Source organism: Pseudophryne corroboree, chromosome 3, assembly GCF_028390025.1.
Source record: "Pseudophryne corroboree isolate aPseCor3 chromosome 3, aPseCor3.hap2, whole genome shotgun sequence".
Taxonomy (NCBI): Eukaryota; Metazoa; Chordata; class Amphibia; order Anura; family Myobatrachidae; genus Pseudophryne; species Pseudophryne corroboree.
In genome coordinates, this window is record NC_086446.1 from 719,440,120 (window position 1) to 719,467,512 (window position 27,393).

The 27,393-nt window shown below is 43.2% G+C and overlaps 1 protein-coding gene and 2 pseudogenes across 4 annotated transcripts in view; 2 read left to right on the forward strand and 1 right to left on the reverse strand.

The window, feature by feature from the left end:
• LRRC27 (leucine rich repeat containing 27) overlaps positions 1-27,393 on the reverse strand; it is a 152,226-nt gene that overhangs the window by 97,994 nt on the left and 26,839 nt on the right. The window lies entirely within an intron of this gene.
• LOC134895981 (5S ribosomal RNA) lies at positions 16,305-16,423 on the forward strand (annotated as a pseudogene).
• Positions 22,469-22,587, forward strand: LOC134897123 (5S ribosomal RNA; annotated as a pseudogene).

The window sequence follows — 27,393 nt, forward strand, 5'->3', positions numbered from 1 at the left end:
TCCCTATGTCGCAGAGACCTTCAGAGTCTCTCAATGCTCACTATCCAAAATAATAAACACTGATATCGACACGGAGGTTGACTCCAGTGTCGACTACGATAATGCAAAGTTACAGCCAAAATGGCAGAAAAGTAGTCAATATGATTATTGTAATAAAAGATGATTTGCTTACCACGGATGACTCATCTGTCCCTGACACAAGGGTACACATGTTTAAGGGGAAGAAAGCTGAGGTAATTTTCCCTCCTCTCAGGATGAAAAAGAGCGGGAATCTCCAGACAAGAGACTGCAGTTTCCCACAAAGAATTCTCAGGCAGTATCCTTTCCCCACTAGGGCCAGGATAGGAATGGGAATCTTCCCCTAGGGTGTCACGTTTGCCCAAAAGGTAGCCCTGACGTAACAGCTTTTCTCAGGGATCCTGCAGATAGCGTGCACATTCTGGTACACTACTTAGACCGGCGATTGTGTCGGCATGGGTTTACAGCGCTGTGGCAGCGTGGACAGGTACCTTAGCAGCAGAGATTGAGACCCTAGTATGTAGATATATATATATATATATATATATATACACATATATGTATATATAGAGATATATATATATATATATATATATTAAAGATGCTGTCTTAAGAGATATATATGTAACCCTACCCTCAATACCTTGAACGAGAGCTGTCTATGTATTCTATTAAGGGATGGTTACCTAATAGCTGTGCCTCCACTCAAGCTATGTGTAGTATTTAACTACCGTTAAGGCTTGCTTGAGTAAGCTTGATCTCTATCCTTAGGGGATAATTCCCTTATATCATAGATATATTATCTACCGTATATACTCGAGTATAAGTCGACCCGAATATAAGCCGAGATACCTAATTTTACCACAAAAAAATGGGAAAAATGACTGACTCGAGTATAAGCCTAGGGTGGGAAATGTACGGTGTCAGGGGTGTTCATGCTCAGGGTGTCATGCTCGTTGCCAGGGGTTTCATGCGGTAGGTGTTATGCTTGTTGCCAGGGGGTAATGCTTGTTGCTAGGGTTGTGCCCCCAGTGCCACATATACCCCCAGTAACAGATATCCCCCCACAGTGCCAGATAAAAACATGCTGCCGTTGCTTTGCCCCCAGTAGTTATGCCCCTTCTTTGCCCCCAGTAGTTGTGCCCCTCTTTCTTTGCCCCCAGTAGTTGTGCCCCCTTTCATTGCCCCCAGTAGTTGTGCCCCCTTTCATTGCCTCCAGTAGTTGTGCCTCCTTCTTTCTTTGCCCCCTGTTGCAGTGCCCCCTTCTTTCTTTGCCCCCTGTTGCAGTGCCCCCTTCTTTCTTTGCCCCCTGTTGCAGTGCCCCATTCTTTCTTTGCCCCCTGTTGCAGTGCCCCCTTCTTTCTTTGCCCCCTGTTGCAGTGCCCCCGTCGCCGCTTACAAACACACAAACACACACAAAAACAATACTTACCACTGCCCCGCTCCTGCTTCCCGACCGCTTCTTCTGCTGCTGCGCTGCTCCGCTCCGTCCGTCCGCTCGCTCCGTCCGGCCGCACGCTCCGTCCGGCCGCCGCTCTGTGCGGCCGCCCGCTCCCCGGCACCCGATCATCTCTATGGGAGAGACGTCATGACGTCTCTCCCATAGCAACGCGCACAGACACTAGAGGTCAATAATGACCTCTAGTGTCTGTCCTGGAGCCGGCTGCAGCGGACGCCCACACAGCCCACGGCGTCTGCTGCAGCCATTGACTCGAGTATAAGCCGAGGGGGGCTTTTTCAGCACAGAAAAATGTGCTGAAAAAGTCGGCTTATACTCGAGTATATACGGTAATATACCTGTCTCTTTCTTCCAGGATCTTCAGATCAACTTCCAGACGGACCAGACACACATGGAAAGTATAACACTTTAATGACCAGTACCAAATGGATTAAGTATACATTAACATTTCATCAATTACACATTCCCCTTTAAGTCATTAATCCATGCTAACCCCCTGTCAATTAGGCCTATACACAGTACCTGCATGCAATACAACAAATCCTTTTTCTTTTCAAAACACCCTTAGGTGTTAGAGTGACCCGGGAACTCTTAATATGATAGTGCACTATAAGGGCCCATAAACTTCCTAAAAATAACAGCAGTTAATACAGAATGTCTGACACTCTGTTTTAGTATCAACTATCAGTTCTCCCTTCAGTTAAATAAAAAGATGTTTGGCTCAGTCTACTTATGGTAGCGATTACTTTCTCCTATAAGGTTACTTATAGTTCCTCTTTGGCAGATAACAGAAAGTATCTATTTAGCTCATAGATAGTAACATCAACAGTTGATTACCAAGGAATCTGTATCCTTTCCTCAGTAAAAATGTTACCGTAGTTGTCCAGTATTAAACTAAACTCCTAAGAAGCTGGTATGATAAACCTTTGTTATGCTGCGTCCTTGTGTCCATTTGAAGTAGCTGATGCTTTCTATATTTCAGAGCATATATATCTTTTCGATTCCTGTATGCCTCAAATTATAGTTGTCTCTTAGGATGAGTCTATATTAAATATATCTGCAAGAGATGGTTTCTCTTATCGTAGTCACAGCGAGCTCAAATCCTTTAACTTTAAAACTAATAGTCTCTTACGTGTCAGTCCTTCTTACGGGTTCACGAATATACATATAACACAGTTGTATTAAAGTGCCACAAGCTAGTCCTTGAATCGGGATGATATTCTAATCCTTTGTGGCTAAGAGGCTTTAACATCCATCCAATGTCACTGTAGTATGGCTACCTTTAATGTCCTTGACTCTAATTCTGCTAATTCAGGGGCATAAATACACATATTAGGTGGCAGCTTTTAGGTGTTACTTTCTATTTAGCGCTGCGGAACAATGTCTCTGGCTCTCCTTTGACTGATGTGATGCTGATATATGGGGGAGCTTTAAAACTATTTATGAAGCGTTAAACAGTTCAAGTTTCACTCCACTCCTCCTGTTACATATATATACCCAGTGCTTTCTACCTTCTCCTTAGCACTATCATTAAGCCATACATGGAACTGTAATTATAGGTCACTCTGACTACTGTGACCCATTACTGTCCTCCTGCTTAATAGCCATTATTGCGGGCTAGCCCTGGAGTCCTTAGTCCCAATATGAAATTGACTATGTACCATAGTCACCTATGGCTTGCTGTGCTTAGTGTAGGGGTAATATAAATGGCTGGATTATACCCTCACACTTCTACGATCTAGTGATGCTGCTGCAGGCTGCTCCCCCTACTCCTCCCTTACACTTACAGCCACACAGAATGGAGCCTCTGCTGCTGGTCCTGGCTTCTTTGTTGTGGCTGTCAGAGTCTGTGCCGGTAATAGGTAGGAAGGAACCCTCTCTGTCTCCCTGTCATAGGTGCGCCCTTCCAATACTGCTGGGTGAGTTGACTAGCGCTGATGCCGGGTTCTATGAACAGTGCCGAGTCTCAATGCTGCTGTCACCACCTTTACAGTAAGGAAGCCCTGTTCTGGCTACACACACTAAGCCCCCTCCGGCCGCCGCAATATATACCGCTCAGCTCTAATGCGGGCGACGGCCGGAGCAGCAAAAAACTATGTCCTCTCACCAAGGGATATGCAGTCTCTCCCTCAGCTATACTCACAGCACCTCTCCACCCCTCTCTAGTAGTCACATGACCCACTCTGAGGTGATGCCCCGCCCACTGGTAATCACCCCACTAGGTGATTGACAGTTAGGAGCACAAGGACATTAACCCTTTAGATACACTGTGAAACCATAAAATAAGCCTTAATTGTATTCACCACTAGATTTACATCAATGTACATACAATTACATATATGTGAACTGTATTATTTACCTTAAAACATGCATACAGTATTACAACATACATTAACTTTTATATGAATAATATATATGCTTATACTCCATTTTAGTCACCATATTATAACTACCTCAGTATAAGTGTTGTTTAAACCCTAAATCAGGGTTACATTTCTCCCCATGGTGCATTGTCACTGTTTAACATCTTTAGGTGCCAATGCACCATCTACCTTACTCACTATGCTAAAATAGTATATATTCATTCACATCCATTAGCAAGCCACCTCATCTCAACCATTTTAACTGTTGGCCAAATAGGGAGGGATGGAACTACATAGCCTTCATGCCTCCCAGGGATAGTGTTCTCTTATCGTGCTGGTTTCCCTAGCTCTTCTACACCTGATTTATTGACTTCTTTTAGTACTGGACTTCGGATGGAAGATTTAAGTGATTGTGCTAGGGTAAAGTTATCATGTACCTCACTACGATTGTCACTGAGACTAGTTTCTTTCTCTGACGAAGCTTCTAAAGTTATCAAGTCTTTAGCATCTGAATTTTCCATTTCTTGATCCTGGGACTGATTTAATCTACCATTGAATCTCGAGAGAGGTCGGTAATGTAAGGTTGTAGAAGGATGACATGGAGCTGGATCTCTCCCTTGCCTTTGTTCTGAATATGCACTTCCTTCATCAACCGCTTTTTCTCGTGGTTGATAACAATAACTGTATGATCCTCGTCGGTTTGGAGCAAATCGACTCCCTTTCACTGGTACTCCACCTATGCCAGTCACATTTGCTGCATGTACACCCTTTTCCCCTTCCAACACTTCAAATTCTACTTTCTCTCCATCTCCTACACTGTACAACAGTTTTAGGGGGTTATTCTTCGTTATGGATGTCCAATGTACAAATATGTCTTCTCCGGTGTCATGCCTTTTAATGAAGCCATAGCCTTTCTTCACATGGAACCATATTACTGTGCCAGTCATTTTAAGAGACATATACTGTGTCCCTTTACTATCAACTTTATTCATAGAAGATTGTCTCAGCAATATACCATCCACTACCTCAGTCTGTAATGCTATGTCCATAGTATCCGGTCGCATAGAAAATTCATGGATACGGTCTTCAGGACAGTTGTTTAGGAAGTTGGCATCCTTGAGTATTTTATTCTCAGATTCTAGCTGAGACAGTCTTTCTTTCATTTCATTCAGACGAATATGATCCTCCTTTTCAGTTTCTTTACCCACTTCCAATAATTCAGACAACTCAGTTATTTTTGATTCCAGAGAATGAATATGGTCTTCCTGCTGCTGGTACATTATCAACTTTTGTTGCTCCTGATCCACTCTGGTTTGTCTTTCATCAGATGCCATGGTTTCCATCTCTTTCTGTATAAACCAAAGTTCTCTTTCAAGCTCTTTGTTCCTCTCATCAATTTTGGTGTTAAACATCTGTTCTTCTTTTAGCTTCCATCGGGTTTCATCTAGAACCTCCAACAACTGATAAATATGTTTAGACCTGTCCAGTGCTATATGTCTTATCAACTCTATCGGGGTCTGTAGATCCACTGGGCTATCTCTTCTTGTTGGTTCCTCAATGGAAGTTGGAAACAGGGAAAGCAGGTCCTTCTGTTGATCTTTTGGCAGAGCTAATACTAATTGTCCATGTTTCTTATAATCCTCAGCTATTTGCTTTAGCACAGTTTCTAATTTCTGTATACCTACATCTATCTTCACTTCCCCTGGAACTCTCTCTTTCAGTGGTAGAACATTCTTATCTCCTTTCATTCCATAATCCATGTTAGCGACCAAAGTATGAACAAGGTTGTCACTAACACCTCCCTCACTATCCTTTAGGTGGGGATCAAGTCTGACTTTCTTGTCCTTTGATTTTTTCTTTCTCTTCTCCAACTCTACAGGGACATCTAATATTTTTTCATTTTTCTCACCTAGGTTATTTACAAAAGTTCCCACAAACTTGCATGTCACCTCTTCCTTTAAGCCTGGTCCCTTATGGTACTCTTGTTTGTCCATACTTTTACATTCTCTATTGGCTTCAACTCTCCAAACTGATACAGCAATGGCTTTATGTCCAACCTTCTCCCTGTTCCCCTTTGCTTCTTTCCCATATTTGTATTTTATTTTTAGGGATGTGAGGACTTTATCAATAATAATTAATGGCAGCTGACACCTGTGGTGTAACAGGGCGTGAGTGTAACTTCTATCTCATGCGGTGCCTCCAAATGTAACCCTACCCTCAATACCTTGAACGAGAGCTGTCTATGTATTCTATTAAGGGATGGTTACCTAATAGCTGTGCCTCCACTCAAGCTATGTGTAGTATTTAACTACCGTTAAGGCTTGCTTGAGTAAGCCTGATCTCTATCCTTAGGGGATAATTCCCTTATATCATAGATATATTATCTAATATACCTGTCTCTTTCTTCCAGGATCTTCAGATCAACTTCCAGACGGACCAGACACACATGGAAAGTATAACACTTTAATGACCAGTACCAAATGGATTAAGTATACATTAACATTTCATCAATTACACATTCCCCTTTAAGTCATTAATCCATGCTAACCCCCTGTCAATTAGGCCTATACACAGTACCTGCATGCAATACAACAAATCCTTTTTCTTTTCAAGACACCCTTAGGTGTTAGAGTGACCCGGGAACTCTTAATATGATAGTGCACTATAAGGGCCCATAAACTTCCTAAAAATAACAGCAGTTAATACAGAATGTCTGACACTCTGTTTTAGTATCAACTATCAGTTCTCCCTTCAGTTAAATAAAAAGATGTTTGGCTCAGTCTACTTATGGTAGCGATTACTTTCTCCTATAAGGTTACTTATAGTTCCTCCTTGGCAGATAACAGAAAGTATCTATTTAGCTCATAGATAGTAACATCAACAGTTGATTACCAAGGAATCTGTATCCTTTCCTCAGTAAATATGTTACCGTAGTTGTCCAGTATTAAACTAAACTCCTAAGAAGCTGGTATGATAAACCTTTGTTATGCTGCGTCCTTGTGTCCATTTGAAGTAGCTGATGCTTTCTATATTTCAGAGCATATATATCTTTTCGATTCCTGTATGCCTCAAATTATAGTTGTCTCTTAGGATGAGTCTATATTAAATATATCTGCAAGAGATGGTTTCTCTTATCGTAGTCACAGCGAGCTCAAATCCTTTAACTTTAAAACTAATAGTCTCTTACGTGTCAGTCCTTCTTACGGGTTCACGAATATACATATAACACAGTTGTATTAAAGTGCCACAAGCTAGTCCTTGAATCGGGATGATATTCTAATCCTTTGTGGCTAAGAGGCTTTAACATCCATCCAATGTCACTGTAGTATGGCTACCTTTAATGTCCTTGACTCTAATTCTGCTAATTCAGGGGCATAAATACACATATTAGGTGGCAGCTTTTAGGTGTTACTTTCTATTTAGCGCTGCGGAACAATGTCTCTGGCTCTCCTTTGACTGATGTGATGCTGATATATGGGGGAGCTTTAAAACTATTTATGAAGCGTTAAACAGTTCAAGTTTCACTCCACTCCTCCTGTTACATATATATATACCCAGTGCTTTCTACCTTCTCCTTAGCACTATCATTAAGCCATACATGGAACTGTAATTATAGGTCACTCTGACTACTGTGATCCATTACTATCCTCCTGCTTAATAGCCATTATTGCGGGCTAGCCCTGGAGTCCTTAGTCCCAATATGAAATTGACTATGTACCATAGTCACCTATGGCTTGCTGTGCTTAGTGTAGGGGTAATATAAATGGCTGGATTATGCACTCACACTTCTACGATCTAGTGATGCTGCTGCAGGCTGCTCCCCCGACTCCTCCCTTACACTTACAGCCACACAGAATGGAGCCTCTGCTGCTGGTCCTGGCTTCTTTGTTGTGGCTGTCAGAGTCTGTGCCGGTAATAGGTAGGAAGGAACCCTCTCTGTCTCCCTGTCATAGGTGCGCCCTTCCAATACTGCTGGGTGAGTTGACTAGCGCTAATGCCGGGTTCTATGAACAGTGCTGAGTCTCAATGCTGTAGTCACCACCTTTACAGTAAGGAAGCCCTGTTCTGGCTACACACACTAAGCCCCCTCCGGCCGCCGCAATGTATACCGCTCAGCTCTAATGCGGGCGACGGCCGGAGCAGCAAAATACTATGTCCTCTCACCAAGGGATATGCAGTCTCTCCCTCAGCTATACTCACAGCACCTCTCCACCCCTCTCTAGTAGTCATATGACCCACTCTGAGGTGATGCCCCACCCACTGGTAATCACCCCACTAGGTGATTGACAGTTAGGAGCACAAGGACATTAACCCTTTAGATACACTGTGAAACCATAAAATAAGCCTTAATTGTATTCACCACTACATTTACATCAATGTACATACAATTACATATATGTGAACTGTATTATTTACCTTAAAACATGCATACAGTATTACAACATACATTAACTTTTATATGAATAATATATATGCTTATACTCCATTTTAGTCACCATATTATAACTACCTCAGTATAAGTGTTGTTTAAACCCTAAATCAGGGTTACATTTATATATAAAACATGCCCAAGGAGACATGAGTATACTGGGTCCTAGAGTCAAAGCTATGTCGATTTCTGCTTGACGTGTCCTGTAGAATATGCAATGGACAGATGATGCCGACTTAAGAGGCATATGGAAGGCTGAGGATTGTGTGGAGAAGGGTTCTCGGACCTGGTCTCCACAGCTATAGCTGGTAATTCTGATACTTTGCCTTATATTCCTACACAGCCTAGGAAAGCACGACATTATCAAATGCAGCCTTTCGAACAAAGAAACAAGAAAGTCCGAGGTGCGTCCTTTCTTGCCAGAGGCGGGGGCAGAGGAAAGAAGCTGCACAACACAGCTAGTTCCCAGGAACAGAAGTCCTCCCCGGCCTCTACAAAAATCCACTGCATGTCGCTGGGGCTCCACAGGCGGAGCTAGGCCAGGTGGGGGCACGCCTTTGTAAGTTCAGCCACAAGTGGGTTCACTCCCTGTTAGATCCCTGGGCAATAGACATTGTGTCTCAAGGATACAAGCTGGACCTTGAGAAGATGCCCCCTCACCGACGGCCCTGCCGACTTCCCCCCACGAGAGGGAAACAGTGTTAACTGCAATTCACAAATTGTATCTTCAACAGGTGGTGGTCAAGGTTCCCCTCATTCAACAAGGAGGGGGTTATTATTCGACCATGTGGTAGTCCCGAAACCGGACGGTTCGGTCAAACCCATATTGAATTTAAAATCTCTGAACATATACCTGAAAAGGTTCAAGTTCAAGATGGAATCGCTAAGAGCGGTCATTGCAAGCCTGAAAGGGGGAGATTTTATGGTGACTCGGGACATAAAGGATGCATACCTTCATGTCCCCATTTATCCACCTCATCAGGCGTACCTCTAAATTGCGGTACGGGATTGTCATTACCAATTTCAGACGTTGCCGTTTGGTCTCTCCACGTCCCCGAGAATGTTCACCAAGGTAATGGCGGAAATGATGGTGCTCCTGCGGAAGCAAGGGTCACTATTATCACGTACTTGGACGATCTCCTCATAAAAGCGAGATCAAGAGAGCAGTGGCTGAACAGCGTATCACTTTCTCTGGAAGTGTAAGGGCAACACGGCTGGATTCTATATATTCCAAAGTCGCAGTTGGTTCCTAGGCATGATCCTAGACACAGACCAGAAAAGGGTTTATCTCCTGATAGAGAGAGCTCAGGAGCTCGTGAAACTGGTCAGGAATCTATTAAAACCAAAACAGGTGTCAGTGCATCACTGCACTCGAGTCCTGGGAAGGATGGGCATCATACGAGGCCATTCCCTTCAGCAGGTTCCATGCGAGGACCTTCCAATGGGACTTACTGGACAAGTGGTCCGGATCACATCTTCAGATGCATCGGTTAATCACCCTATCCCTCAGGGCCAGGGTGTCTCTCCTGTGGTGGCTGCAGAGTGCTCACCTTCTCGAGGGTCGCAGATTCGGCATTCAGGACTGGGTCCTGGTGACCACAGATGCAAGCCTCCGAGGGTGGGGGGCAGTCACATAGGGAAGAAATTTCCAAGAGCTGTGGTCAAGTCAGGAGACTTGCCTTCACATCAACATCCTGGAACTAAGGGCCATATATAACGCCCTACGTCAAGCGGAGTCCCTGCTTCGCGAACCAACCGGTTCTGATTCAGTCAGACAATATCACCGCAGTGGCTCATGTAAACCGTCAAGGCGGCACAAGGAGCAGGGTGGCGATGGTAGAAGCCACCAGAATTCTTCGCTGGGTGGAGAATCACGTAAGAGCACTGTTAGCAGTGTTCATTCCGGGAGTGGACAACTGGGAAGCAGGCTTCCTTAGCAGGTACGACCTCCACCCGGGAGAGTGGGGACTTCATCAAGAAGTCTTCACGCAGATTGCAAGGTGGTGGGAACTGCCACAGGTGGACATGATGGCATTCCGCCTCAACAAAAAGCTACAGAGATATTGCGCCAGGTCAAGAGACCCTCAGACGAAAGCTGTAGATGCACTAGTGACACCGTGGGTGTTCCAGTCGATTTATGTATTTCCTCCTCTTCCTCTCATACCCAAGGTGCTGAGAATCATAAGAAAAAGAAGAATGAGAACAATACTCATTGTTCCGGATTGGCCAAGAAGGACTTGGTATCCGGATCTGCAAGAAATGCTCACAGAGGACCCATGGCCTCTGCCTCTAAGACAGGACTTGTTGCAACAGGGGCCCTGTCTGTTCCAAGACTTACCGCGGCTGCATTTGACGGCATGGCGGTTGAACGCCGGATCCTAGTAGAAAAAGGCATTCCGGATGAGGTTATTCCTAAACTGATAAAGGCTAGGAAGGACGTGACGGCTAAACATTATCACCGTATATGGCAAAAATATGTTGCTTGGTGTCAGGCCAGGAATGCCCCTACGGAGGAAATCCAGCTGGGCCGTTTCCTTCCCTTCCTACAGTCGGGAGTGACTTTGGGCCTAAAATTGGGTTCCATTAAGGTCCAGATTTCGGCTCTATCCATTTTCTTTCAAAAAGAACTGGCTTCTCTTCCTGAAGTCCAGACGTTTGTAAAGGGAGTGCTGCATATTCAGCCCCTTTTGTGCCTCCAGTGGCACCTTGGGATCTTAATGTGGTGTTGGGTTTCCTGAAGTCACACTGGTTTGAGCCACTCAAAACCGTGGAGTTAAAATTTCTCACGTGGAAGGTGGTCATGCTATTAGCCTTGGCTTCAGCTAGGCGTGTGTCAGAATTAGCGGCTTTGTCACATAAAAGCCCCTATCTGATTTTCCATATGGACAGGGCAGAATTGCGGACCCGTCCACAATTTCTGCAAAAAGTGGTGTCATCCTTTCATATGAACCAACCTATTGTGGTGCCTGTGGCTACTCGTGACTTGGAGGATTCCGAGTTACTAGATGTGGTCAGGGCTTTGAAGGTTTTTGTAGCCAGAACGGCTAGAGTCAGGAAAACTGAGTCACTGTTTATCCTGTATGCATCCAACAAGCTGGGTGCTCCTGCTTCAAAGCAAACTATTGCTCGCTGGATCTGTAACACGATTCAGCAGGCTCATTCTGCGGCTGGATTGCCGCTGCCAAAATCAGTAAAAGCCCATTCCACAAGGAAGGTGGGCTCTTCTTGGGCGGTTGCCCGAGGGGTCTCGGCATTACAGCTTTGCCGAGCAGCTACTTGGTCGGGTTCAAACACTTTTGCAAAGTTCTACAAGTTTGATACCCTGGCTGAGGAGGACCTTGTGTTTGCTCATTCGGTGCTGCAGAGTCATCCGCACTCTCCCGCCCGTTTGGTAGCTTTGGTATAATCCCCATGGTCCTTACGGAGTCCCCAGCATCCACTAGGACGTTAAAGAAAATAAGATTTTACTTACCGGTGAATCTATTTCTCGTAGTCCGTAGTGGATGCTGGGCGCCCGTCCCAAGTGCGGACTTTTTCTGCAATGCTTGTATATAGTTATTGCTTACATAACGCTTATGTTATAGTTGCATCAGGGTTGATCTGATGCTCTATTGTTGTTCATACTGTTAACTGGGTAAGTTTATTACAAGTTATACGGTGTGATTGGTGTGGCTGGTATGAGTCTTGCCCTGGATTCCAAAATCCTTTCCTTGTACTGTCAGCTCTTCCGGGCACAGTTTCTTTAACTGAGGTCTGGAGGAGGGACATAGAGGGAGGAGCCAGAGCACACCAGTATCCAAATTCTTTCTTAAAGTGCCCTGTCTCCTGCGGAGCCTGTCTATTCCCCATGGTCCTTACGGAGTCTCCAGCATCCACTACGGACTACGAGAAATAGATTTACCGGTAAGTAAAATCTTATTTTTGTGGATGCATACTGCAAATTTGTGCAATTTATGCCGGGCCGTCTTAACAGCAGTGTAGGCCCCTGGACACAGCAATGCACTGGGCCCCCTACTCATCCTTCAGCTGTAAGGGTGGGTGGTGCTATGAGCGGCAGCTTTGATGTCCCGCGGGCGGTAGGGGGTGTTCTATCTTCCACTCAGCATGTAGGACCTGGAGCAGTAATTTCTGCTAATTACTCATTTACTGTACAGATGGGGCTAAACTGTAGAAGGGGGCATTGGGCTGAATGAAGAAGCCCTAGTACAGGACTTCCAGGGTGGTAGGGGGTGTTTAATACGTAGGGGAGGGGTGGGTAGTGGACTGGGCTTAATATTTATCGGTTTCCGGTGGGGGGACAGCTTGCTTCACTGCAGATATCTCAAGTTCCTGAAAATATATTTCTTAGCTTTGAATGAGATAAAAAAAACTAGACAGTACCACCTTTCAGAAGGTTCTGGGGACTTGGGTATCAAAGCTCAGTAGCCAGAGCAATTCACCAACGAAAATCTAAAACTGCATATTAGGCGTGTGGAGCTGGAGCAGGGACCAGCTGCTGGAAGGCTGATATCTCTTGTTCTGGGCATAGTAGAGACAAGCTGCCAGTGTCCACCAAAAGGGGAGAGTCACAGCTTTAGGATTATACCTTCAGAAAAACTCTAAGTCAGACAGAACCCGAGATATCTGACTGGGAAGCGCAATTAATAGGCATGGATGGGGACCACTGCTTCGAAGTCAGATATCTCTGGTTCCCCAGGGCTGATTTTCAAAAATCTGGTACCCCTGGAAAGAGGGGACCCTCAGTAATCAGCCTAGGGCCCGTATACTCCTGGGGCCCTTGGGCAAGAGCCCATTGAGCCCATACGAAAAGACAGCTCTGAATTTATGCCACCCAAACTGGCGCAATCTTGAATCAGCATGAGGCACTATTACCAGATGCGGGCGTGTTCCCGACAGAACCGATGCAGAACCGTTCACACAGCATGCAATGTTCAGATGGAGAAACCGTGCCTGCCATAGATTCAATGTTGCATTGAGAAGTAGCTGTGCACTTGGGCAAAACCATGTTGCACCGCAGGCGGGGGGAGATGTAACGTGTGCAGAGAGATTTAGAGGTGGGAGGGACAAGTCCAAACTCCAATCTAAAATGCAGTGTAAGAATAAGGCTATCCAGCATTTGTGATCTACATGCTAAAGCAGCCGGTATTTACTTTGCATGCAAAAACACCCTTTGCAGTGCAACATGGTTTGTCCTGATGCAAAGTTACTTGCTTTTTTTCATTTGCTCACAATTCTGAATCAGGCCCTCTGTGACAGTCTATGTAGCTGTAACATAAGTACAAATGTTATGATCATTTGCAGTAGTGATGGCCATCAGTGTGTTCGTCATCGATGGTTGCCATTGATGGCGAAACTGGGAGTGGCCATTGATGGTCACCAACTATGTTATGGGAGACCATGAACAGTTTTACTCATCGATGGTCATTCCTGTTATTTCAGTAAATGACCTGCGGGCCAATCACAGCCCGGGGGCAGGGCTTCATGGGTGCAGGGAGCGGGGCTATGCTCCAAGTCCCGGCACCTTGCAAAAAAAATAAGATTTTAAACCTACCGGTAAATCTTTTTCTCCTAGTCCGTAGAGGATGCTGGGGACTCCGTAAGGACCATGGGGATAGACGGGCTCCGCAGGAGACATGGGCACTAAAAAGAACTTTAGATATGGGTGTGCACTGGCTCCTCCCTCTATGCCCCTCCTCCAGACCTCAGTTAGAAAACTGTGCCCAGAGGAGACGGACAGTACGAGGAAAGGATTTTGTTAATCTAAGGGCAAGATTCACACCAGCCCACACCATCCACACCGTATAACATGGAATATACGAACCAGTTAACAGTATGAAACAAAACAGCATCAGCCCGAGACTGATCAAAACCGTAACATAACCCTTATGTAAGCAATAACTATATACAAGTCTTGCAGAATTTTGTCCGCACTGGGACGGGCACCCGGCATCCTCTACGGACTAGGAGAAAAAGATTTACCGGTAGGTTTAAAATGTTATTTTCTCTTACGTCCTAGAGGATGCTGGGGACTCCGTAAGGACCATGGGGATTATACCAAAGCTCCAAAACGGGCGGGAGAGTGCGGATGACTCTGCAGCACCGATTGAGCAAACATGAGGTCCTCATCAGCCAGGGTATCAAACTTGTAAAACTTTGCAAAGGTGTTTGAACCCGACCAAGTCGCCGCTTGGCAAAGCTGTAATGCCAAGACACCTCGGGCAGCCGCCCAAGAAGAGCCCACCTTCCTAGTGGAATGGGCCTTTACCGAATTTGGCAACGGCAATCCAGCCGTAGAATGAGCCTGCTGAATCGTGTTACAGATCCATCGAGCAATAGTCTGCTTAGAAGCAGGAGCGCCAACCTTGTTGGCTTCATACAGGACAAACAGTGCCTCTGTTTTTCTAACCCGAGCCGTTCTGGCTACATAAATTTTCAATGCCCTGACCACATCAAGGGACTCGGAATCCTCCAAGTCCCGCGTAGCCACAGGCACCACAATAGGTTGGTCATATGAAAAGAGGAAACCACCTTAGGCAAAAATTGAGGACGAGTTCTCAACTCAGCTCTGTCTACATGGAAGATCAGATAGGGGCTTTTGTGAGACAGCCGCTAACTCAGATACTCTCCTGGCAGAAACCAAGACCAACAACATGACCACCTTCCAAGTGAGATACTTTAATTCCACCGTTCGAAGCGGCTCAAACCAGTGAGACTTAAGGAACCTTAACACCACGTTAAGGTCCCATGGTGCCACTAGAGGCACAAAAGGAGGCTGGATATGCAGCACTCCCTTCACAAAAGTCTGGACTTCTGGGAGAGAAGCAAATTCCTTCTGAAAGAAAATGGATAGGGCCGAAATCTGAACTTTAATGGAGCCTAATTTTAGGCCCAAATTCACTCCAGTCTGGAGGAATTGAAGAAAACGGCCCAGATGTAATTCTTCCGGAGGAGCATTCTTGGACTCACACCAAGACACATACTTCCTTCAAATACGGTGATAATGTTTCGCCGTCACCTCCTTCCTTCCCTATTTCAGGTGATTTAACTCAGACAATTACAAACAGGTGCACTTCACACCTCCTGACAGGCTGCGCTCATAAATACAGGCAGCGGGGAACTCCGAGAGCAGGCGATCATGTGATCAAGCTCTCGGAGCGAAACGCGCGTCACTTCCGGTCCCGGCGCCCGAACTTCCGGTCGTACGGACCGCGGCCGCCGGCGCCTCACTCCTCGATTCCTGCCCCGTCCACTGGTCTGAGGGTCTCCTGAAGAGGTTGGGTAAGACAGCCATCGGCTCCTGGCCGAAAATGGGCTCTCCTTGCCCAACCGCGGCTCCCCCTTGCTTTCCCACAGGGTTCATCATGCACTTCCCCACTCATTAGGGGAAAGCAGTTAAATCTACATTATGTGATATATACATCTATTTACATCTTCATGATTATCATGCTCAACATTTCTTCTGGTGCTTAACTACTGGGTAAGGGTGGAGAAGGAGGAACCCTCTCACAAGGGACATTTGTAATTTGCAATTACCATATATGCTCTAATCAATACTACTGGGTAAGGGTTGAGAAGGAGGAACCCTCTCACAAGGGACATCTGTAATTTGCAATTACCACATATGCTCTAATTAATAGGGATAATTACTATACTGTAGATACATTTTCTATTGTCCTGATCATTGCGGAGATTACAAAGCCCACCCGTTGCTTGGGCTGTTTTGGAGCACAATTGTAATAGAGTCTCTACTATTCTACCATTGTGGGCACTATTAAGCCCTCCTGCTGCTTAGGCTGATTGGGAGCACAATTGTGAAGAGCTTGCTTTTTGGTAATATCAATCTCAAGACCGCACAGTCAGCATTATTGTTTGAAGTTAGAATACCACTGATCAGATCTCCCAGCAAGAATCTATAAGTCTACTGTACTATTATCATTATTCATTTCTGACCATATATAATCTAATATCCATTTATTTTGAAATTGATCATGGGTCCCAATACAATTGGAAAACGGTGCGACTAGGAGACAAATTTACCTACGGTCAGACCGCACTGAGTATGCCCAAACTCGTCTGATCTTGGAAGCCAAGCACTGCAGGGCCTGGTCAGTACCTGGATGGGGAACCACCAGGGAATACTAGGTACCGTAGGTATTTTACTCTCCAACAGTTTAAGCAACTTGGGACTCATTATATCAATCTGATTTCAGGTCAATAGCATTTGTCAGATCATATCGGACTCGAGGTAGTGACCTCATTCATATAAATTCCTGATTAGAGAGGATATGTATGAATTTTCTCTATGGATGAGGGTTTATTTATTTTCGCTCACCTATATTATAATTTTGCCCATAATAGGTACATTGGTACTGGCAAACACTTATGCTCTTTAATGATTGATGCCAGCTCTCGCTTTTTCTTAAAGTATATATCAATAAAAGTTAATTTTTAATAATTTCATCATTTCAATTTTTCAAGTGTGCCCATGGAAAGGCCTATAGTTGCTTTTTTTGGTTCTTTGTTTTCTCTAAAGGACCATACCTGTTGTTTCATAGTTGTTATAACTATCTTCCTGGAGCACTACCAACTATTTGCTGAATTTATTATTAAAGTAGGCCTTTATGTTGGTTTAATATATAATACTACTAAATTCACTGAACTGAAATCGTTATATCCTGTGCAGATTTATTTCCTTTTGCTAAGACTGTATAAACTGAGGTCTATCTCAGCTCCTAAATCTAGCACGGATCAGAGGATCACCAGTGTATATACTTACTATCCCCATTGCCGAATTATGACCACCTTCAATTTAAAAACTGAATTAAGCACTAAGCGCAGAATGGAAGACTTGGAAAGCATTTTTCCCACTGGGGACGATATTCAAGATCCAGATCCCAACTGGGAGGATGAAATCCTGAAATTAAAATATATTCTGCAACGACAGACACGTACGAATTGGGATTTAACAAGTTTGGAGAACTATCAAAAACAAAAAATTATACCCAGAGGCCTCAGGCCTAAATTATTCCCCTCATTTGAATTATTCACCGCCAACCTACGACAGGAGTGGGAAACTACTTTGCTCAAATGCTCCTACGAGCTTATTGGCATTCTTATTAAGCATAATAACCTTGTCTTGGACGAGTGCACTAAAGAAATCGACAAAATTGCCAAGAATCTGGAACAATGGGAACAAAACCCTATATTTCAAAACAGATTTGAGAAAATCAAGAAGGACCTGCAAGTATACGAACAGACTATAATTGACAGGAAGAAAAATAAGTTTACCAGGGACAAGAGTGACTTTTCCAACAACAAGATATTTCAGTGGAATAGACCGATTAGGAAAGAACGCCCCGTGGGACACTCCAACACCCCATCTTCCTCGGAAGTAGATCTATCTAGCGCGGATGAAATTGACAGTCATACCTTGGACCGTCAAAGTACTTCAACATCCCGAATAAATAACAACTCAGTGACCGGTTTTTTAGAGCAAACCAGGGGAGCACGTGGCTACCAAGCAAAAGAAAAACGAGACGTAGTAAGAAGAAGAGGAAGAGAAAAATGGGGTTCACCATCTCCAAGCCGGTATCCCAATCGCAGGAACCAGAACTAAATCAGACCCACAACAAACTTAAAATAATCAACCTTTCCAGTCATATCCTTACTGCACAACAAAGATCAGTCTTGGAAAAAGGTCTAACTTTCTCACCAACGAAAAGATTCAACAGATTCCATTGGCAAACCAATTTACAACTCTTTGCACAAAAATTACTATTAGCAAAGTTTTTTACAGAGAGAACAGGAACACCTGAATCCTCCTCTGACTTGGAAAATCTGTTGTCACAAGAAAGGATAGCTCTGGCGACATTGGAAGAACTTGCTGATCCTAATGAGCCAATCCCTTCTACACAACAAACAAGACCTTTGTTGAAGAAAAAAATCATCTTTTTTCCCCAAGGATACCCTATGCCCAGAGGTCAAAGTTTTCACGAATTTGGTCACTCGGGATCTGGACAGACTATATCTGAATAAGAAGTACCGTCACACTGCGAGTAATCTGACACCGAACGAACGGAAGGCGCTCCAGGAGATGAAAACCTGGACTGACGTAGTCCTGAAACCGTCAGATAAAGGAGGTAATGTCGTGATCTGGCCAACAGAACTATATCTTAAACAAGCCAAGAAACAACTAGATGATCAATCATGTTACCAGAAGAGTATTTTTGACCCTACAGAAAGATATACCAAACTGTATATGAATATTATCAACAGGGCATATCACGATGGCACTATAACCAAGTCATAGCAGGATTACCTAACTGTAGATAATCCTCGAGTACCAACATTTTACCTTTTACCAAAGGTTCACAAGGATCTCCAAGAGCCCCCCGGTCGGCCCATAGTCTCAGGAAACGGTGGCCTACTAGAAAAAGCCTGTACATTTTTGGACACACATCTTAGGGACTACGTTTTGGAACTCCCATCATATACCCGGGATACGATCGATGTCCTTAGAAAGATCAATGACATACATTTGGAAGAAACACATCTCCTCGTGAGCCTCGATGTTGAGGCGTTGTATACAAGTATAAAACATGACCTTGGCATCCAGGCGGTGGAATATTTTTTGAAAATGCGGGGAATGGATGACTTTCACCAATTTTTGTTGCAACTCCTTCATTTTGTTCTGAACAAGAACTATTTCACCTTCAACAACCTCTTCTACACCCAGGTAAGAGGAACAGCGATGGGGGCAGCGTGTGCCCCCACCTACGCCAACCTCTTCCTGGGCTGGTGGGAGAGGGAGTTTGTATTTTTTGACCTTTGTGAACCACACACCAAACACATCATATTGTGGACACGTTACATTGATGACATACTAATCATATGGGATGGCACACAAACTGAACTTTTGGAATTTATACAGCAACTCAACAACAATACTCTTAATCTTTCATTCACTTGTGACTACAACAAAGACAGTATTTCCTTCTTGGACCTTCGAATCTATAGGGACACTAACAACATGATCTCCACGGAAATATACAGGAAAAACACAGCCACCAACACTCTTCTGTATCAAACCAGCTCACATTTTCCCCCTACAATAACCAATATTCCTAAAGGAGAATTCCTACACCTTAGGAGAAATTGCTCAAATGACGAAGTTTTCAAGATAAGAAGTAAAGAACTGATACTCAGATTAAAAGACAGAGGATACAGTATGCGATCCATCAAAAAAGCAAAAAACAACATAACCCAAACCACAAGAGAAAATGTAATCTTTAATACAACAACAAAAAAACGTAAGGAAGAATCCCAAACCATAAGATTTGTGGGGGATTTCTGCAAAGAATGGAGGGAGATCAAGTCCATCCTGCAAAGACATTGGCACATTGTACTCTCTGATGAAGATCTGGCCAAAAAACGAAATACCAAAATTGAACGGAGCTGGCGGCGATCACCCAATCTAAAGGACCTTTTAGTCAGTAGCCACTTCTCACAACAACCACCACGTGGGCCACTAATAAAAGGAAGCTACTCTTGTGGTAATTGTAAGATCTGCCAACATATGGTTAACATACAAGAACTGGTGGACAAATATGGTGATCAGATAAAAATCAATGATTTTTTCAACTGCAAAAGTAAGAATGTTGTTTATTGCATTTCCTGCCCATGTGGTCTGAGATATGTAGGAATGACTACTCGCATGCTAAAATCAGAACTCTTGAACATATGAGCAATATTAGGAATGCTGCCAAACACCAACAAAGAATGCAACAACTGACAACCATCGCAAAACATTTCCTAATTTATCATTCAAGCTCAGTCCAAGATCTCAAAGTACACGGTCTTGAACAAATTAAACCAGGAATCCGAGGTGGAGACATTACACGAATGCTCCTCAGGAAGGAGAGTGAATGGACTTTTAAACTAGACACCTTGGCTCCAAAGGGTCTAAATGAACATCTAAATTATAGTATCTTTCTGTAAAGATTTTTTCTCACTGAGCATGATCCATCCTGCTCAACACAACTTCACACTCGCACACCTTCAGGCCTCTATTTCCCTCACTTTCTGAAACTCACACGTTGTCCTTGTCACCTTGCACACTCTAGTTCATCCCATTTTTCAAATTCACTTGCACCCAGTTTTCATTTCAATTACCCTCTTATTATCCCTTTTTTACCAGTATTCTCACGTCGCCATACCAATTTATTCACACTCTCACATTTTTCACACTCATACAGACATACGCAAGGGCATTTCTCTACTCACAACCAAATCACTGCCCTCATACCCACTAGCTCATAGGTCCGCCTCATTTCTCCATTCCTTCCCCCATTTCCCCCCCCTCATACAAAATTAAACTACAACTCTTTCCCCCCTTCCCTCCTTTCACTGCTCCACGTATACCTACCACATCATTCTTCTTCACTTTCTCCCGTCATCCTCACCCAAAATCAACACATTCCCCAAAATTTGTCTTCCCCCCCTTTCCCCCCCCATCCCCCCCACCACCTAACCCACAAACCCCTTCCCCCTTCCCCCCCAACCCCCCACCCCCTCCCCCCATTTTATCAACCACTCTGCTCACTCAATAATTTTTAAATCAGCATCTAGACCATACTTAACTGTACTAGTTTTATCCCACACCCCACACCCATTTCAACATTCCAATTCTTCTCCCCCACATCTTCCCATCCCCCCCCCCATCTTTTTCCTCCCTCATATACATCACACTAACAACTCTTTCTCATTTAATACAAACAGCTGTTCTTTGCCTTAAACAATTGATACGGTTCCAATAGGCTTTTAATGCCATATTTTGGTTATTCATAACTTATAGTGTTCTGATCACCTCCTTACATTTACTGCATGGTTCTTACTTTTATTTATTTTTATATTTATTTTTATTTTCATTATTACCCTTTCTTTTTAATTTTCATACTTAATTTTATTCATTTTTTCATTCATTTTTTTCATTCATTTTTATTTTTATTTATTTCATATTCATGTCATTATATTTTTTTATTTCAACATAATTTTATCACAACATCTAAACTTGTTTCCAATACAAGCTGTACGATTTCTTCTGTTTGTTCTCCAAACCTAAACCAGACCAGTATAAGATTAAGCGGATGACACTTCTGGTATATAGTCTTAGTCTGCCGTAATTCACTTCCCTATTTCAGGTGATTTAACTCAGACAATTACAAACAGGTGCACTTCACACCTCCTGACAGGCTGCGCTCATAAATACAGGCAGCGGGGAACTCCGAGAGCAGGCGATCATGTGATCAAGCTCTCGGAGCGAAACGTGCGTCACTTCCGGTCCCGGCGCCCGAACTTCCGGTCGTACGGACCGCGGCCGCCGGCGCCTCACTCCTCGATTCCTGCCCCGTCCACTGGTCTGAGGGTCTCCTGAAGAGGTTGGGTAAGACAGCCATCGGCTCCTGGCCGAAAACGGGCTCTCCTTGCCCAACCGCGGCTCCCCCTTGCTTTCCCACAGGGTTCACCATGCACTTCCCCACTCATTAGGGGAAAGCAGTTAAATCTACATTATGTGATATATACATCTATTTACATCTTCATGATTATCATGCTCAACATTTCTTCTGGTGCATAACTACTGGGTAAGGGTGGAGAAGGAGGAACCCTCTCACAAGGGACATTTGTAATTTGCAATTACCATATATGCTCTAATCAATACTACTGGGTAAGGGTTGAGAAGGAGGAACCCTCTCACAAGGGACATCTGTAATTTGCAATTTCCACATATGCTCTAATTAATAGGGATATTTACTATACTGTAGATACATTTTCTATTGTCCTGATCATTTGCGGAGATTACAAAGCCCACCCGTTGCTTGGGCTGTTTTGGAGCACAATTGTAATAGAGTCTCTACTATTCTACCATTGTGGGCACTATTAAGCCCTCCTGCTGCTTAGGCTGATTGGGAGCACAATTGTGAAGAGCTTGCTTTTTGGTAATATCAATCTCAAGACCGCACAGTCAGCATTATTGTTTGAAGTTAGAATACCACTGACCAGATCTCCCAGCAAGAATCTATAAGTCTACTGTACTATTATCATTATTCATTTCTGACCATATATAATCTAATATCCATTTATTTTGTGATTGATCCTGGGTCCCAATACAATCGGAAAACGGTGCGCCTAGGAGACAAATTTACCTACGGTCAGACCGCACTGAGTATGCCCAAACTCGTCTGATCTTGGAAGCCAAGCACTGCAGGGCCTGGTCAGTACCTGGATGGGGAACCACCAGGGAATACTAGGTACCATAGGTATTTTACTCTCCAACAGTTTAAGCAACTTGGGACTCATTATATCAATCTGATTTCAGGTCAATAGCATTTGTCAGATCATATCGGACTCGAGGTAGTGACCTCATTCATATAAATTCCTGATTAGAGAGGATATGTATGAATTTTCTCTATGGATGAGGGTTTATTTATTTTCGCTCACCTATATTATAATTTTGCCCATAATAGGTACATTGGTACTGGCAAACACTTATGCTCTTTAATGATTGATGCCAGCTCTCGCTTTTTCTTAAAGTATATATCAATAAAAGTTAATTTTTAATAATTTCATCATTTCAATTTTTCAAGTGTGCCCAGGAAAAGGCCTATAGTTGCTTTTTTTGGTTCTTTGTTTTCTCTAAAGGACCATACCTGTTGTTTCATAGTTGTTATAACTATCTTCCTGGAGCACCACCAACTATGTGCTGAATTTATTATTTAAGTAGGCCTTTATGTTGGTTTAATATATAATACTACTAAATTCACTGAACTGAAATCGTTATATCCTGTGCAGATTTATTTCCTTTTGCTAAGACTGTATAAACTGAGGTCTATCTCAGCTCCTAAATCTAGCACGGATCAGAGGATCACCAGTGTATATACTTACTATCCCCATTGCCGAATTATGACCACCTTCAATTTAAAAACTGAATTAAGCACTAAGCGCAGAACGGAAGACTTGGAAAGCATTTTTCCCACTGGGGACGATATTCAAGATCCAGATCCCAACTGGGAGGATGAAATCCTGAAATTAAAATATATTCTGCAACGACAGACACGTACGAATTGGGATTTAACAAGTTTGGAGAACTATCAAAAACAAAAAATTATACCCAGAGGCCTCAGGCCTAAATTATTCCCCTCATTTGAATTATTCACCGCCAACCTACGACAGGAGTGGGAAACTACTTTGCTCAAATGCTCCTACGAGCTTATTGGCATTCTTATTAAGCATAATAACCTTGTCTTGGACGAGTGCACTAAAGAAATCGACAAAATTGCCAAGAATCTGGAACAATGGGAACAAAACCCTATATTTCAAAACAGATTTGAGAAAATCAAGACGGACCTGCAAGTATACGAACAGACTATAATTGACAGGAAGAAAAATAAGTTTACCAGGGACAAGAGTGACTTTTCCAACAACAAGATATTTCAGTGGAATAGACCGATTAGAAAAGAACGCCCCGTGGGACACTCCAACACCCCATCTTCCTCGGAAGTAGATCTATCTAGCGCGGATGAAATTGACAGTCATACCTTGGACCGTCGAAGTACTTCAACATCCCGAATAAATAACAACTCAGTGACCGGTTTTTTAGAGCAAACCAGGGGAGCACGTGGCTACCAAGCAAAAGAAAAACGAGACGTAGTAAGAAGAAGAGGAAGAGAAAAATGGGGTTCACCATCTCCAAACCGGTATCCCAATCGCAGGAACCAAAACTAAATCAGACCCACAACAAACTTAAAATAATCAACCTTTCCAGTCATATCCTTACTGCACAACAAAGATCAGTCTTGGAAAAAGGTCTAACTTTCTCACCAACGAAAAGATTCAACAGATTCCAGTGGCAAACCAATTTACAACTCTTTGCACGAAAATAACTATTAGCAAAGTTTTTTACAGAGAGAACAGGAACACCTGAATCCTCCTCTGACTTGGAAAATCTGTCGTCACAAGAAAGGATAGCTCTGGCGACATTGGAAGAACTTGCTGATCCTAATGAGCCAATCCCTTCTACACAACAAACAAGACCTTTGTTGAAGAAAAAATCATCTTTTTTCCCCAAGGATACCCTATGCCCAGAGGTCAAAGTTTTCACGAATTTGGTCACTCGGGATCTGGACAGACTATATCTGAATAAGAAGTACCGTCACACTGCGAGTAATCTGACACCGAACGAACGGAAGGCGCTCCAGGAGATGAAAACCTGGAATGACGTAGTCCTGAAACCGTCAGATAAAGGAGGTAATGTCGTGATCTGGCCAACAGAACTATATCTTAAACAAGCCAAGAAACAACTAGATGATCAATCATGTTACCAGAAGAGTATTTTTGACCCTACAGAAAGATATACCAAACTGTATATGAATATTATCAACAGGGCATATCACGATGGCACTATAACCAAGTCAGAGCAGGATTACCTAACTGTAGATAATCCTCGAGTACCAACATTTTACCTTTTACCAAAGGTTCACAAGGATCTCCAAGAGCCCCCCGGTCGGCCCATAGTCTCAGGAAACGGTGGCCTACTAGAAAAAGCCTGTACATTTTTGGACACACATCTTAGGGACTACGTTTTGGAACTCCCATCATATACCCGGGATACGACCGATGTCCTTAGTATACATTTGGAAGAAACACATCTCCTCGTGAGCCTCGATGTTGAGGCGTTGTATACAAGTATAAAACATGACCTTGGCATCCAGGCGGTGGAATATTTTTTGAAAATGCAGGGAATGGATGACTTTCACCAATTTTTGTTACAACTCCTTCATTTTGTTCTGAACAAGAACTATTTCACCTTCAACAACCTCTTCTACACCCAGGTAAGAGGAACAGCGATGGGGGCAGCGTGTGCCCCCACCTACGTCAACCTCTTCCTGGGCTGGTGGGAGAGGGAGTTTGTATTTTCTGACCTTTGTGAACCACACACCAAACACATCATATTGTGGACACGTTATATTGATGACATACTAATCATATGGGATGGCACACAAACTGAACTTTTGGAATTTATACAGCAACTCAACAACAATACTCTTAATCTTTCATTCACTTGTGACTACAACAAAGACAGTATTTCCTTCTTGGACCTTCGAATCTATAGGGACACTAACAACATGATCTCCACGGAAATATACAAGAAAAACACAGCCACCAACACTCTTCTGTATCAAACCAGCTCACATTTTCCCCCTACAATAACCAATATTCCTAAAGGAGAATTCCTACGCCTTAGGAGAAATTGCTCAAATGACGAGGTTTTCAAGATAAGAAGTAAAGAACTGATACTCAGATTAAAAGACAGAGGATACAGTATGCGATCCATCAAAAAACAACATAACCCAAACCACAAGAGAAAATTTAATCTTTAATACAACAACAAAAAAATGTAAGGAAGAATCCCAAACCATAAGATTTGTGGGGGATTTCTGCAAAGAATGGAGGGAGATCAAGTCCATCCTGCAAAGACACTGGCACATTGTACTCTCTGATGAAGATCTGGCCAAAAAACTAAATACCAAAATTGAACGGAGCTGGCGGCGATCACCCAATCTAAAGGACCTTTTAGTCAGTAGCCACTTCTCACAACAACCACCACGTGGGCCACTAATAAAAGGAAGCTACTCTTGTGGTAATTGTAAGATCTGCCAACATATGGTTAACATACAAGAACTGGTGGACAAATATGGTGATCAGATAAAAATCAATGATTTTTTCAACTGCAAAAGTAAGAATGTTGTTTATTGCATTTCCTGCCCATGTGGTCTGAGATATGTAGGAATGACTACTCGCATGCTAAAAATCAGAACTCTTGAACATATGAGCAATGTTAGGAATGCTGCCAAACACCAACAAAGAATGCAACAACTGACAACCATCGCAAAACATTTCCTAATTCATCATTCAAGCTCAGTCCAAGATCTCAAAGTACACGGTCTTGAACAAATTAAACCAGGAATCCGAGGTGGAGACATTACACGAATGCTCCTCAGGAAGGAGAGTGAATGGACTTTTAAACTAGACACCTTGGCTCCAAAGGGTCTAAATGAACATCTAAATTATAGTGTCTTTCTGTAAAGATTTTTTCTCACTGAGCATGATCCATCCTGCTCAACACAACTTCACACTCGCACACCTTCAGGCCTCTATTTCCCTCACTTTCTAAAACTCACACGTTGTCCTTGTCACCTTGCACACTCTAGTTCATCCCATTTTTCAAATTCACTTGCACCCAGTTTTCATTTCAATTACCCTCTTATTATCCCTTTTTTACCAGTATTCTCACGTTGCCATACCAATTTATTCACACTCTCACATTTTTCACACTCATACAGACATACGCAAGGGCATTTCTCTACTCACAACCAAATCACTGCCCTCATACCCACTAGCTCATAGGTCCGCCTCATTTCTCCATTCCTTCCCTTATTTCTTCCCCCCCTCATACAACATTAAACTACAACTCTTTCCCCCCTTCCCTCCTTTCCCTGCTTCACGTATACCTACCACATCATTCTTCTTCACTTTCTCCCGTCATCCTCACCCAAAATCACCACATTCCCCAAAATTTGTCTTTCCCCCCCTTCCCCCCCCAATTCCCCCCCCAACCTACAAACCCCTTCCTCCTTACCCCCCCAACCCCCCTCCCCCCATTTTATCAAACACTCTGCTCACTCAATAATTTTTAAATCAGCATCTAGACCATACTTAACTGTACTAGTTTTATCCCACACCCCACACCCATTTCAACATTCCAATTCTTCTCCCCCACATCTTCCCATCCCCCTCCCCCCCATCTTTTTCCTCCCTCATATACATCACACTAACAACTCTTTCTAATTTAATACAAACAGCTGTTCTTTGCCTTAAACAATTAATACGGTTCCAATAGGCTTTTAATGCCATATTTTGGTTATTCATAACTTATAGTGTTCTGATCACCTCCTTACATTTACTGCATGGTTCTTACTTTTATTTATTTTTATATTTATTTTTATTTTCATTATTACCCTTTCTTTTTAATTTTCATACTTAATTTTATTCATTTTTTCATTCATTTT